The following is an 11,210-nucleotide window of genomic DNA, read 5'->3' on the forward strand; positions in this document are numbered from 1 at the left end:
CAAAGCTTTCTTACGCACCAGTCACTCCAAGCCCTCCCTCTCCAGCTGCAAACCAGAGGTTTGCCTCCGCCTCGCCTCACCCCAGTACTTACACTTTTAAAGATAGTGTGGTCCCCTCGGAGAATTTTCAGCACTTTAGGGGGGGGCCCCCAGCCCTCGCTCACCTGCTCCTCTGCTGCAGCAGCCCCCTGCCCCACGTGGCAGAACCAGCCCACCCACAAGCCCCCCACTCCCTTTGAGTCGCCCCCAAAAAGGCACAAAATAAAGCAAACTGCCCAGCCAGCACCTCCTGCCTTTCACAGCAAGGACTGAACATTGCAGCTTTGGCCAAGACCATCAGCCCAAAGGAAGGCCTGGGCCCTGAGGAACTAAATGCAAGTGAACTATCTGACACCACCACAGTCCTGTGAATGTTGCAAAGCAGTAGTGCATGCGGTATAATAATTCGAAAGTTAAGGGCTGCTCAAGCTTTACACAAAGTATCCTATTCAGTTTTGGGTTCCACTTAACACAAAGTAAAAGTATAAAAGGTCAGAGGGAAAGCCAACTCTACCTCTGAACTACAGCAAGAAATACTGGAATCAAGGGGCCCTTTCTTCTGCTATTAATAGATGAAGAGAACATGAAAACTGATGGGCTAAACCAACAGGGCAAGATTAGAATAACTAGTAGAGAGAACGGAAGATACAAAGCTTCAACTGCATCTGTTTAGCAACGACTCCTACCAGATAACTTCCATGCCATAACTTTGCTGATTTCAAACAAGCCAGCTGGTGAAGCGTCTCGCTCACAGGCGGCCGACGAGGAGACGTGCAGAAGGCAGAGGCGAGGGAACAAGTCCTGAGCTTTGCTGCAGGCTGTCCTGCGGCTTCCCCTACCGACTCTTTCCCGTACACCACCGCAGAAGGAGTTGGGTGAATTTTGTCTCAAACCGGCTCCTAAGACAACCTCCGCTTTTTCCCTGGGTGCCTACGTGGGTGTTGCTTCATCTTTCCCTCACGCTCGGTACGGCATTCGGGTGCAGAGCAAGGCTCTGGACAGCCAAACCGAACTCCTGTGCTGAAGAAAAGGAAGCGGAAGCACAGGCTGAGCCCCTGAGCTCTAAACATTCACTGAGCCCCAGGAAATGCCTGCATGTGCTGGCTGCTGCCACCTCCTCGTTGCCCCGGGCCTGCTCATTGGAGGCTGCCTGGCAAAAGCACCTGCCCCCACTTTCCTCGGCGTTCTTTGAATACCCAGGTTGGAAACCTAAGAGGTAGCGTACTAATTGGAAAGCATGTTCCAGCGGGCGTGGCTGGAGGCTGGGCGCCGCCGCCGCTTTCTCTGCTCCCCGCCCCTCCTTTGCGCGGCCCCTAATCACGTGACGATCGCTGGGCGAGTCTGGGTGCTGCTGGGTTCGCCCTGGGATCGCTGGGCGAGTCTGGGTGCTGCCGGGTTCACCCTGGGATCGCTGGGCGAGTCTGAGGGCATTGGGGTCAGCCTGCAAGAGCTGGGAGAGACAGGAGAACAGCTCGTGAACTGGGAGTAGACTGCTCCCGACCGCGGCAAATCGACACCCACCCCCCCCCCCCCCGCCGCTGGTGTTTCTCGGCCCCCCCCTCGCTGCCGCCCACCCTCAAACCCATAGCAGAGTCCTGCAGCAGGCACAGAGCAACTCCAGAGAGCAGCAGAGTCCACACTGAGCTCGCTGATGCGGAGCGGAGAAAGCAGAGGGGACGAGGATTACGCTGGCTAGGTCGGAGCCGACGGGGCGAGGGCGGCGCCATCTTGGGAAGGGCAGGCGCTGTCACGGGGAGGGCGACGCCATCTTGGAAAGGGCAGGCGCTGTCACGGGGAGATCGACGCCATCTTGGGAAGGGCAGGCGCTGTCACGGGTAGGGCGGCGCCATCTTGGGAAGGGCAGGCGCTGTCACGGGGAGGACGATGCCGTCTTGGTGCCCTCACTTCCGTCTACATGCCCCCAGCCCTCCTTTCTCACCCTCTAAGGCCCTTGAGGTGCTCGCAGCTCGCCTTGAGATGCCGGGGGAGATGTGGCTGGGGGACCCTGGGACTGCAGGACACCCAATACCGGGGTGAGACCACCCCAATCCTGCGGGACCCCAAACCCTGGAACCCCCCCCGAGACCTCTAACACAACACCACCACTCCCCGCCCCCTCAGCTGCTTCAGGACCCTCCAGAGACCCCCCCGGAGACCCTCCAGAGGCCGCCAGACACCTCTCGATGCCCACAAAGCCCCTCTAGACGCCCCAGAATACCTCTCTGCGCCTCCCTGCAGAGGCCACTCACACCCTTGGCAGCAGGCGACAGCAAGCAGTACCTGGCCGTGCCCACAAGGTGGGAGCAGTGAGCAGAAGAGCCAGGGGCGCTAGGGACACCGAGACTCCAGCAGTGCCACACAGCAACCCACACGCTGTGGGGACCTGACACAGAGACCCCGAAACCACACTGAGGCACAGACCCCCCCACTCCTCCCTGACCCTCCAGACATGACCCAGGAGCCCCTCCAGAGGTCCCCAGACACCTCTAGATGCTCCCAGAACCCTTCACATGCCCCCAAATTCCCCTTTCATACCCCCAAGCCCACTTCAGATGACAGCAGACCCTCCTTAACAGGCCCCCAGCGCTCAGCAGGTCCGGTGCTGCTGTGCCTCGGGAGCAGATCAGCTGGTCTCCCTGCAGAGCTTTTTCCAGTCAATGAAAAAACAGCACACCACACACACACACGAAAGACAATCCACTGTTTTAATTGAGAGACAGTTGCTATTTCTGCTTCAAACCACACCCCACACCCCCCCGTGGCTCTGCTCAGGATGTGCTTTTCTCCTCTAGAAGCCTTTCTACAGAACAGAGGGGGGTCACGTCAAGGCCTTTCTGCACACAAATCACTGCCCTTCTGCAATCTCTCAATAAGCAGCACCGCTGTTCCTCGGCTGGAACACCTCACACTCACTCTTACACTTTCCCGGGGCTTTCCCTCCCCTCCAAGAACGTCCTGGCATTTCAAACATTTGGCATTTCAGGTCTGCAAGCAGCCTTTGTGGGAGGCTGCCCTCACCCCTCCCTCACTGCTCCTCTGCTGTATCCTCGCCCACCCCGCTGTGGCATCACAGAAGGAAAGACAGCCGAGCGGCTACGCTCCTGTTCTTTTTATCACCCCGAGCCGGGGACAGCCTTCTGGGCAAGGTTTGCAGCTTCAGCACACAGCTGAGCTTTGCTCTCACCCATTAAACCCTTTGGTGGTTTCAGCTTCCCGAGGATGTGTCGGCACAAGTCCTTGTCGGGGCACCGCAAACAGGGAGAGACAAAGCTCCGAGATCCAGGAAGAGGACGGCTGAGCAGACACCCCTAAAGAGAGAAACTTCATCAGCTGAACCTCACACTTCTCCCAGCTTTGCAACAGCAAAGAACTTTGTGAACAACACAGTGGTGCTCCTAAGGAGGTCACCAGCTTGCAAGTTACAGGAGAAATAAAAACCTTTTTATTACAGAAGCACTGGCAAAAATTTACGGACAGGAACAGCAGACGAGCAAATTCTGCGATTGAGCTAACGACAGACATCAGGCCTAGGATCTGGCTACCCTGACAAAGGATGCCAACAGGACAGAGTGAGGCCTCAGCAGCACTCCCAAAAAGCCCCACAGAGAGCCACAGGCTCTGGCCCGTGCCCCACCTACGGGCCGGCCCTCCTGGCAGCAGCGCAACACCACCTCTTCAGGAGCCCAGGGACTGACCTCAGCCCCCTAAGGGCCAGGCAAGGTTGGTTCCTGTTAGCTGCCTAAAGCAGCCTCCCCAGCCCTGCTTCCAGGGACCTTGGGCTGCTGCTGGGGACAGAAGGGGGATGGAGGGCTCCACAACTCGTCACACAGACCCCGAGCACAGGGCTGTTAAGCTGACAGGGTGCCAAGGGAACAGGCTGCCATGAAGGCACAGACCCAGGCCCTGAACTACAGGGTGGGTCACCTTGCCGCAGCAACACGACCCAGCGGCTTCGCTGCGTCCGACGAATAAAAGGAGGAAGTTCCACAGGAACAGAAGGGAAAACCTTTTCACTGTGTGTGCCAGAGCCCTGGAGCAGGCTGCCCAGAGAGTTAGTGGAGTCTCTGGAGACATTCAAAACCCGCCCCAGGTGATCCTGCACTGGCACAGGGGTTGGACCGGATGCTATTTTGGGGTCCCTTCCAACCCCTAACACTCAGTGATTCTGTGATTAGCTATGCTGGTGACAGAGTCTCACTGAGTGCTCTTTAAAATGTTTTTCTTTTCTTTCAGCCTAGGAGTTTCATATTTAAATAGACCTTCTGCTCTGTCTTCCCCCTTCCTTCTTCCATCTTGCGTCTAAACACTAGGAGAGCTTGATGAGCTCTATCCTGGACGTCCCAACGTAACACATCTCAACTGCATACATGGATTTTGTAATCTTTTGCCCCATTGCTCGCACAGGGTGGATTAAGTTCATTACTTAGAGCTTGTCAGGACAGCTGTTGAAGTGTCCTGTGCAATGCAGGAGGAGTTGAATCCCATAGGAAACCACATTACTGTGCTTTGTCAGCCTGGTTATGGTCAGAAACCTCCTTCATTTTTTTTTCTCTTGAACAGATATATCACATGAGTCCCCAGAATTAATTTGCCTCTTCTCATAATTATTTCTTTAAAACTGTCTTAGAAGTGTCTCTGTCCTTCCCTCTCTCTAGATACTGGCCTCCTGAGCCCACGGCAGACTTGCACAGAGCTACTGCGAGCACCACTCTGCACGGCCTCTGGGGGGCTTTCAAGCACAGGCACCCCAGGAGAATCCAAACCTAACCTTGCAGCTGGCCTTAGAGCTCCTCTTTGGAAAAGTGTCGCTGCCAGGGCCCACAAACCAACGTCCTCTGTCGGCAAACCGGATGTAAGGGCTGAAAAGTGTCAACGGAAACCGTAATCGGATGGCCCAGGAAGATCCTGCCGGTCTGAACACACCAGACCTGGAATGCACAAAGAAACTCTGTTAACAACTGCCTGTGTGTCTGCTCATAGCTTGAGGAGTAACAGAGCAGAACCAATTCCCAAAAGGTTTTCACTGCGTTCCCAGGGCAAGTAGAGGCTTGCTCTGGCTGTAGTTAATACCTAGAAATTCCTATCAAAATCTTTGCAGCACAACAAGAAAAAAACCAAACCAACCAAACCACAAACTGCTTTATATTATTAAGTAGGAACTCGAAAGCTTACAGGAACTGTGGGGATTTTTTTATGACAAATTATTCCTTTTCTTTTTTTCAGTGAGCAATTGGGTTTCCAACAGCTCCACATTCTGACACCAAAGCACCCCGCTCCGTGTCAGGGCTTGTGGCTGAGGCCGAATACAAATCTGCAACTGGTCCTCAGGCAAAGCAGTTAAGCTCCCTGAAAAAAAAGGAAAGAAAGCAAGAGTGAGTCAACCATAAAAACAAGACCTAACCAAACCCCCAAAGCCATTTTGTCAGGAAGTCGCCTCCACTATCACCCGCCACATGCTGAAATTCCCTTCCCCTGGGGCTCCTGCTTGGCCCACAGCTGGGGAACATAAAGCAAGGCACAGCCCTGTGGGTACCTGCTGCCCTGGAGCCACCAAAACCGGAGCACCCAGTCACTACCAATCCCACAGCAGACCCAAGATACAACAGGGACTCCATAGAGACTCCAAAACCTCACTGAGAACCCCCCAACTCCTTCAGGACCCCCACAGATTCTCCAACTTAGATGCCCACAAAACCCCTTTGGTTGCACCCAAACCCCCCATCTGAAACACCCAGCTCCACTTTAGGTACCCCCAGATGCTTCCAATGTCCCCAGACCCGCTGGTGGACCAGCCCAGAACCCCCTGACACTATCCCAGACCCTTTCAGGGGGCTCCACACCCCTTCTAGATGCCCACAAAACCCCTTCACACGCCAAAAGAAACCTTTACCTGCCTCCAAACCCCACGTGGGGGCCACTTAGCAGCGGGTGGCAGCAACCAAGTCTGTTGCTCTCACCAATTAAACCCTTTGGTGCTCTCAGCTCTCTGACCCTGTGTCAGTGCAAGTCCTTGTCGGCCGGCACCTTCGTCCTGATCCAGGCGGAGAGAGAACTGCCAGGAACACAGCTTCGCCGCTCCGCTTGCGGCACGCCTGCTGCCGAGGGCAGCCTCGTCCGCAGCCTGCCCGAGAGGAACACGGCCCCCGGGGCCGGGGGACACACAAAAGCCTTCCACAAAGGAAACAAGGGAAGTCTCTTGGCCACTCTTCACGTGCCGAGTGCGATTGTCATGCGGAACACACCGCGGCATCTGGAACGAGTTTAAGTCCAGGTCTGTGGCAGCACAGAGGTTCCTGGAATATCCCGGTACATCGATCCACAGGAGGTTGTCTTTCGGTCCCCAGTCTGATGCTTGGCAGCACAGCCATCACACCATTTCTCTCGAGTGCTTTGAACTGACAATTCATGCAGGAGAATAAAACCAAACAGGAGTAAGCAGCTTGGAAAAGAACTTTGATCATCACCAGGCCCAGCAAGAGGACACAGTCTCAGGCTGCACCAGGGGAGGTTTAGGCTAGAGGTTAGGAAGAGGTTCTGCACAGAGAGAGTGATGGCCCATTGGAATGGGCTGCCCAGGGTGGTGGTGGAGTCACCATCTTTGGAGGTGTTCAGGAGGAGACTGGATAGGGTGCCTGGTTGCTTGGTTTAGTTGATTAGGTGGTGTTGGATGATAGGTTGGACACGATGATCTTGAAGGTCTCTTCCAACTCGGTCTGGTCTATTCTATTCTATTCCGTTCCATTCCATTCCAACACCATCTAATCAACTAAACCACGGCACTGAGTGCCTCATCCAGTCTCTTTCTAAACACTTCCAGTGATGGTGACTCCCTGGGCACCACCTCCCTGAGCAGCACATTCCAAAGGCCAATCTCTCTTTCAACCTGCTCTATTCTATTCTATGAAGACCTTCTTCCTAACATCCAGCCTAAACCTCCCCTGGCACAGCTTGAGACTGTGTCCTCTTGTTCTGGTGCTGCTTGCCTGGGAGAAGAGACCAACCCCCACCTGGCTACAACCAGAACTGAGGGGACTGCAATCCTTGCAGCTTCAGCTTTCCTTCTCTGCTACTTCTTTTTTCAGATGGATTGTTTTTCAAAGGGACTGCTGGACAGCAGAACAGGATGGATGGCTGGGCCCCAAGAGCGGTGGGGAACAGAGTTAAACCCAGCCGGTGGCCGGCCGGGCACAAGTGGTGTTCCCCAGGACACCCCTTGTGAGAGAGTGAGTCCAGAGAAGGGCCACAAAGCTGGTGAGGGGTCTGGATAACAAGCCTTACGAGGAGTGGCTGAAGGAACTGGGACTGTTTAATCTGCAGAAGAGGAAGCTGAGGGAATTAAGGTATGGTCTGGCTTCAGCTCTCAACTACTTCCACGTTGAGCAAGGACAGCTTGTACTCACAGAAGGCACTGGCTGCTTGGGTTCAAGGTTCCTGCAGAGCTCAGGCTATCTCTCTTGATTAGTGAGGTCGTCCTGTCACCTAGGCAGAGAGAAGAAAATGCAGCTATGAAATGAGACCACTGGAATCGTGAGACTCGTTCTGTGTGAGACTCCAGGAGAATCCAAACCTAACCTTGGAGCTGCCCTGAAGAGCTCCTCTTTGGAAAAGTCTCGCTGCCGGGCCCCACAAACCCCACACCCTCTGTCAGCAAACCGGATGTACGAGCTGAAGAGTGTCGACAGAAACTGTACGTGGACAGCTCAGGAAGATCCTGCCAGTCCCAGCACACCAGTCCTGGAATGATCAAAGAAAGTCCGTTAACAACTGTCTGTGTGTCTGCTCATAGCTTGAGGAGAACCCCCCAACTCCTTCAGGACCCCCCCAGACTCCCCAACTTAGATGCCCACAAAACCCCTTTGGATGCACCCAAACCCCCCATCTGATACGCCCAGCTCCGTTTTAGGTACCCCCAGACGCTTCTAATGTCCCCAGACCCGCTGGTAGACCAGCCCAGAACCCCCTGACACTATCCCAGACCCTTTCAGGGGGCTCCACACCCCTTCTAGATGCCCACAAAACCCCTTCACATGCCAAAAGAAACCTTTACCTGCCTCCAAACCCCATTTGGGGGCCACTCAGACCCCTTAGCAGCGGGTGGCAGCAACCAAGTCTGTTGCTCTCACCAATTAAACCTGGATGTTAGGAAGAAGGTCTTCATAGAATAGAATAGAGCAGGTTGAAAGAGAGATTGGCCTTTGGAATGTGCTGCCCAGGGAGGTGGTGGAGTCACCATCACTGGAAGTGTTTAGAAAGAGACTGGATGAGGCACTCAGTGCCGTGGTTTAGTTGATTAGATGGTGATGGAATGGAATGGACCGGACCAGGTTGGAAGAGACCTTCAAGATCATCGTGTCCAACCTATCATCCAACACCACCTAATCAACTAAACCATGCAACCAAGCACCCTATCCAGTCTCCTCATGAACACCTCCAAAGATGGTGACTCCACCACCTCCCTGGGCAGCCCATTCCAATGGGCAATCACTCTCTCTGTGCAGAACCTCTTCCTAACCTCTAGCCTAAACCTCCCCTGCCACAGCTTGAGACTGTGTCCTCTTGTTCTGGTGCTGCTTGCCTGGAAGAAGAGACCAACCCCCACCTGGCTACAACCTCCCTTCAGGGAGTTGCAGAGAGCAAGAAGGTCTCCCCTGAGCCTCCTCTTCTCCAGGCTAAGCAACCCCAGCTCCCTCAGCGTCTCCTCACAGGCCTGTGCTCCAAACCCCTCCCCAGCTTTGTTGCCCTTCTCCGGACTCCTTCCAGCAACTCAACGTCTTGCTTAAACGGAGGGGCCCAGAACTGGACACGGGACTCAAGGTGTGCCCTAACCAGTGCCAAGTGCAGGGGCAGAATGACCTCCCTGCTCCTGCTGGCCACACTGTTCCTGATATTGGCCAGGTTGCCAGTGGCCTTCTTGGCCACCCGTGCACGCTGCTGGTCACGACCAGAAGACAGGGATCAGAAGAGTCTTTGGCCAAGCTGTAAACCACTTCCTAACATCCAGCCTAAACCTCCCCTGGCACAGCTTGAGACTGTGTCCTCTTGTTCTGGTGCTGCTTGCCTGGGAGAAGAGACCAACCCCCACCTGGCTACAACCAGAACTGAGGGGACTGCAATCCTTGCAGCTTCAACTTTCCTTCTCTGCTACTTCTTTTTTCAGATGGATTGTTTTTCAAAGGGACTGCTGGACAGCAGAACAGGATGGATGGCTGGGCCCCAAGAGCGGTGGGGAACAGAGTTAAACCCAGCCGGTGGCCGGCCGGGCACGAGTGGTGTTCCCCAGGACACCCCTTGTGAGAGAGTGAGTCCAGAGAAGGGCCACAAAGCTGGTGAGGGGTCTGGATAACAAGCCTTAGGAGGAGTGGCTGAAGGAACTGGGACTGTTTAATCTGCAGAAGAGGAAGCTGAGGGAATTATGGCGTGGTCTGGCTTCAGCTCTCAACTAGTTCCACGTTGAGCAAGGACAGCTTGTACTCACAGAAGGCACTGGCTGCTTGGGTTCAAGGTTCCTGCAGAGCTCAGGCTATCTCTCTTCATTAGTGAGGTCGTCCTGTCACCTAGGCAGAGAGAAGAAAATGCAGCTATGAAATTAGACCACTGGAATCGTGAGACTCGTTCTGTGTGAGACTCCAGGAGAATCCAAACCTAACCTTGGAGCTGCCCTGAAGAGCTCCTCATAGCTTGAGGAGTACCAGAGCAGGAACAATTCCCAAAAGGTTTTCACTGCATTCCTAGGGCACTTGAAGGATTGCCCTGGCTGTAGTTAATACCTAGAAATTCCTATCAAAATCTTTGCAGCACAGCAAGGAAATTGAGGGATGGGAAGGCAATATGTACTTACACGTTAGGCAAGAATTGGCTTTGCAAACTAATCTCTCTAACTGTTGGATATGCACTGAACTTCCTCGAGGCCAAATGAGGACCCCTTTATTTGGGGAAGCCTCAATGAATTGGACTTGGGGGGCATCAGACTGGGTGACTACATCTGAGAGTACCTTCCACAAGTGTCAGCATGGGAAAGATAGCTCAGAAAGCCTGGGTCCAAAGTTTGCCTTAAGAAAATATAGTATAGGAATATACTGTTGGCTGTGAGAAAGGGGGGAACTGATGAACAGAAAAGTCTCATTAACAGAACCACAGAGTTGATAAGAATTTTCCGCTTGTTAGCTGAAATGCTGGGACGCAGGGAGGGGGAGAGGGGCTGGCAGACAGCCTTTGGATAGAGAAGGAATAACAGGATTTGTCAGTGATTCACTTCTGTTAGTCTTGGACAAGATGCTCTTTTGGATAAGACAAAGGACACCTGCATGATATGTGTACTTCTGCTCTTTTAGAGAGATAAGCTTTGTATAGATAGGCAGCATCTGGGCCTCTGTCATTATAGACAGATAACTTTTTGTATAAAAGTTTGCCCAAACCTCTCTGAAGACACACAGCTCTTTTGAAATGATCCTACCTGTGTCAGGCGCCAGAATAGAAGCACGATACAAGAGACTTACTGAGTCTCTTGTGTGTCTTTCTCTAAGTCATTATCAACGCTGTTTGCAGCACAAACCCAAACCCAAACCCACCCCGAGACACCCCCAGCTCCCACGGGAGCCTGCAGAGACCTCCCAAAGGGTCCGTCGGAGGTGCCCAGCTGCCTCCCCACGACCCTTGACCCTTTCCGATGGCCCCACGAGAACTTTACGTATCCCCAGACCCTTTTAGGTGTCCCCAAGACCTCCTCCGTCACCCCCAAAAGCCCTGCCGATGGCCCCAGACCACCTTCAGACGCCGGAAGGAACACACCTGGGAGTCCCGGGCCGGCAGCGACACCGGGACCGGACCCGCTGCGGCGCAGGCGCCGTGTCCATAGCGACCACCGGGACGCTGCCCCCCTGGCGCGAGCAGAGCCGGGCTAGGGCGCAGGCGCCGGATCCATAGCGACGCTCGAGTCAAGCTCTCCGCCCTCCGCTCTTCCCCTAAGAATTTTCGAGCATTCAGCGCAGTTAGGCTGCAGAAATTAGCTCACCCAGGGCGGCACACGCCGCGGCACGGCTGCACTGCCGGCCATTACACACCGGGTTGAGCACTGACCTCCCCCGGGGCGGTATACGCCGCGGCACGGCTGCACTGCCGGCCATTACACACAGGGTTGAGCACTGAGCTCCCCCGGGGCGGTATACGCCGCG

General features: G+C 54.5%; 1 long non-coding RNA gene across 1 annotated transcript; it reads right to left on the reverse strand.

Moving 5' to 3' along the window:
- Positions 1-4,832: 4,832 nt before the first annotated feature.
- On the reverse strand, positions 4,833-10,883 carry LOC137457437 (uncharacterized). Its single transcript, XR_010991253.1, has 7 exons — positions 10,828-10,883; positions 9,515-9,593; positions 7,612-7,773; positions 7,440-7,518; positions 5,930-6,434; positions 5,212-5,381; positions 4,833-4,967 (listed from the first exon to the last, which is right to left on the reverse strand). It is a non-coding gene; the product is annotated as an uncharacterized lncRNA (long non-coding RNA).
- Positions 10,884-11,210: the final 327 nt, after the last annotated feature.

Source organism: Melanerpes formicivorus, unplaced genomic scaffold, assembly GCF_026170545.1.
Source record: "Melanerpes formicivorus ecotype bairdi unplaced genomic scaffold, bMelFor1.0.p_v2 SCAF_179, whole genome shotgun sequence".
Lineage (NCBI taxonomy): Eukaryota > Metazoa > Chordata > Aves > Piciformes > Picidae > Melanerpes > Melanerpes formicivorus.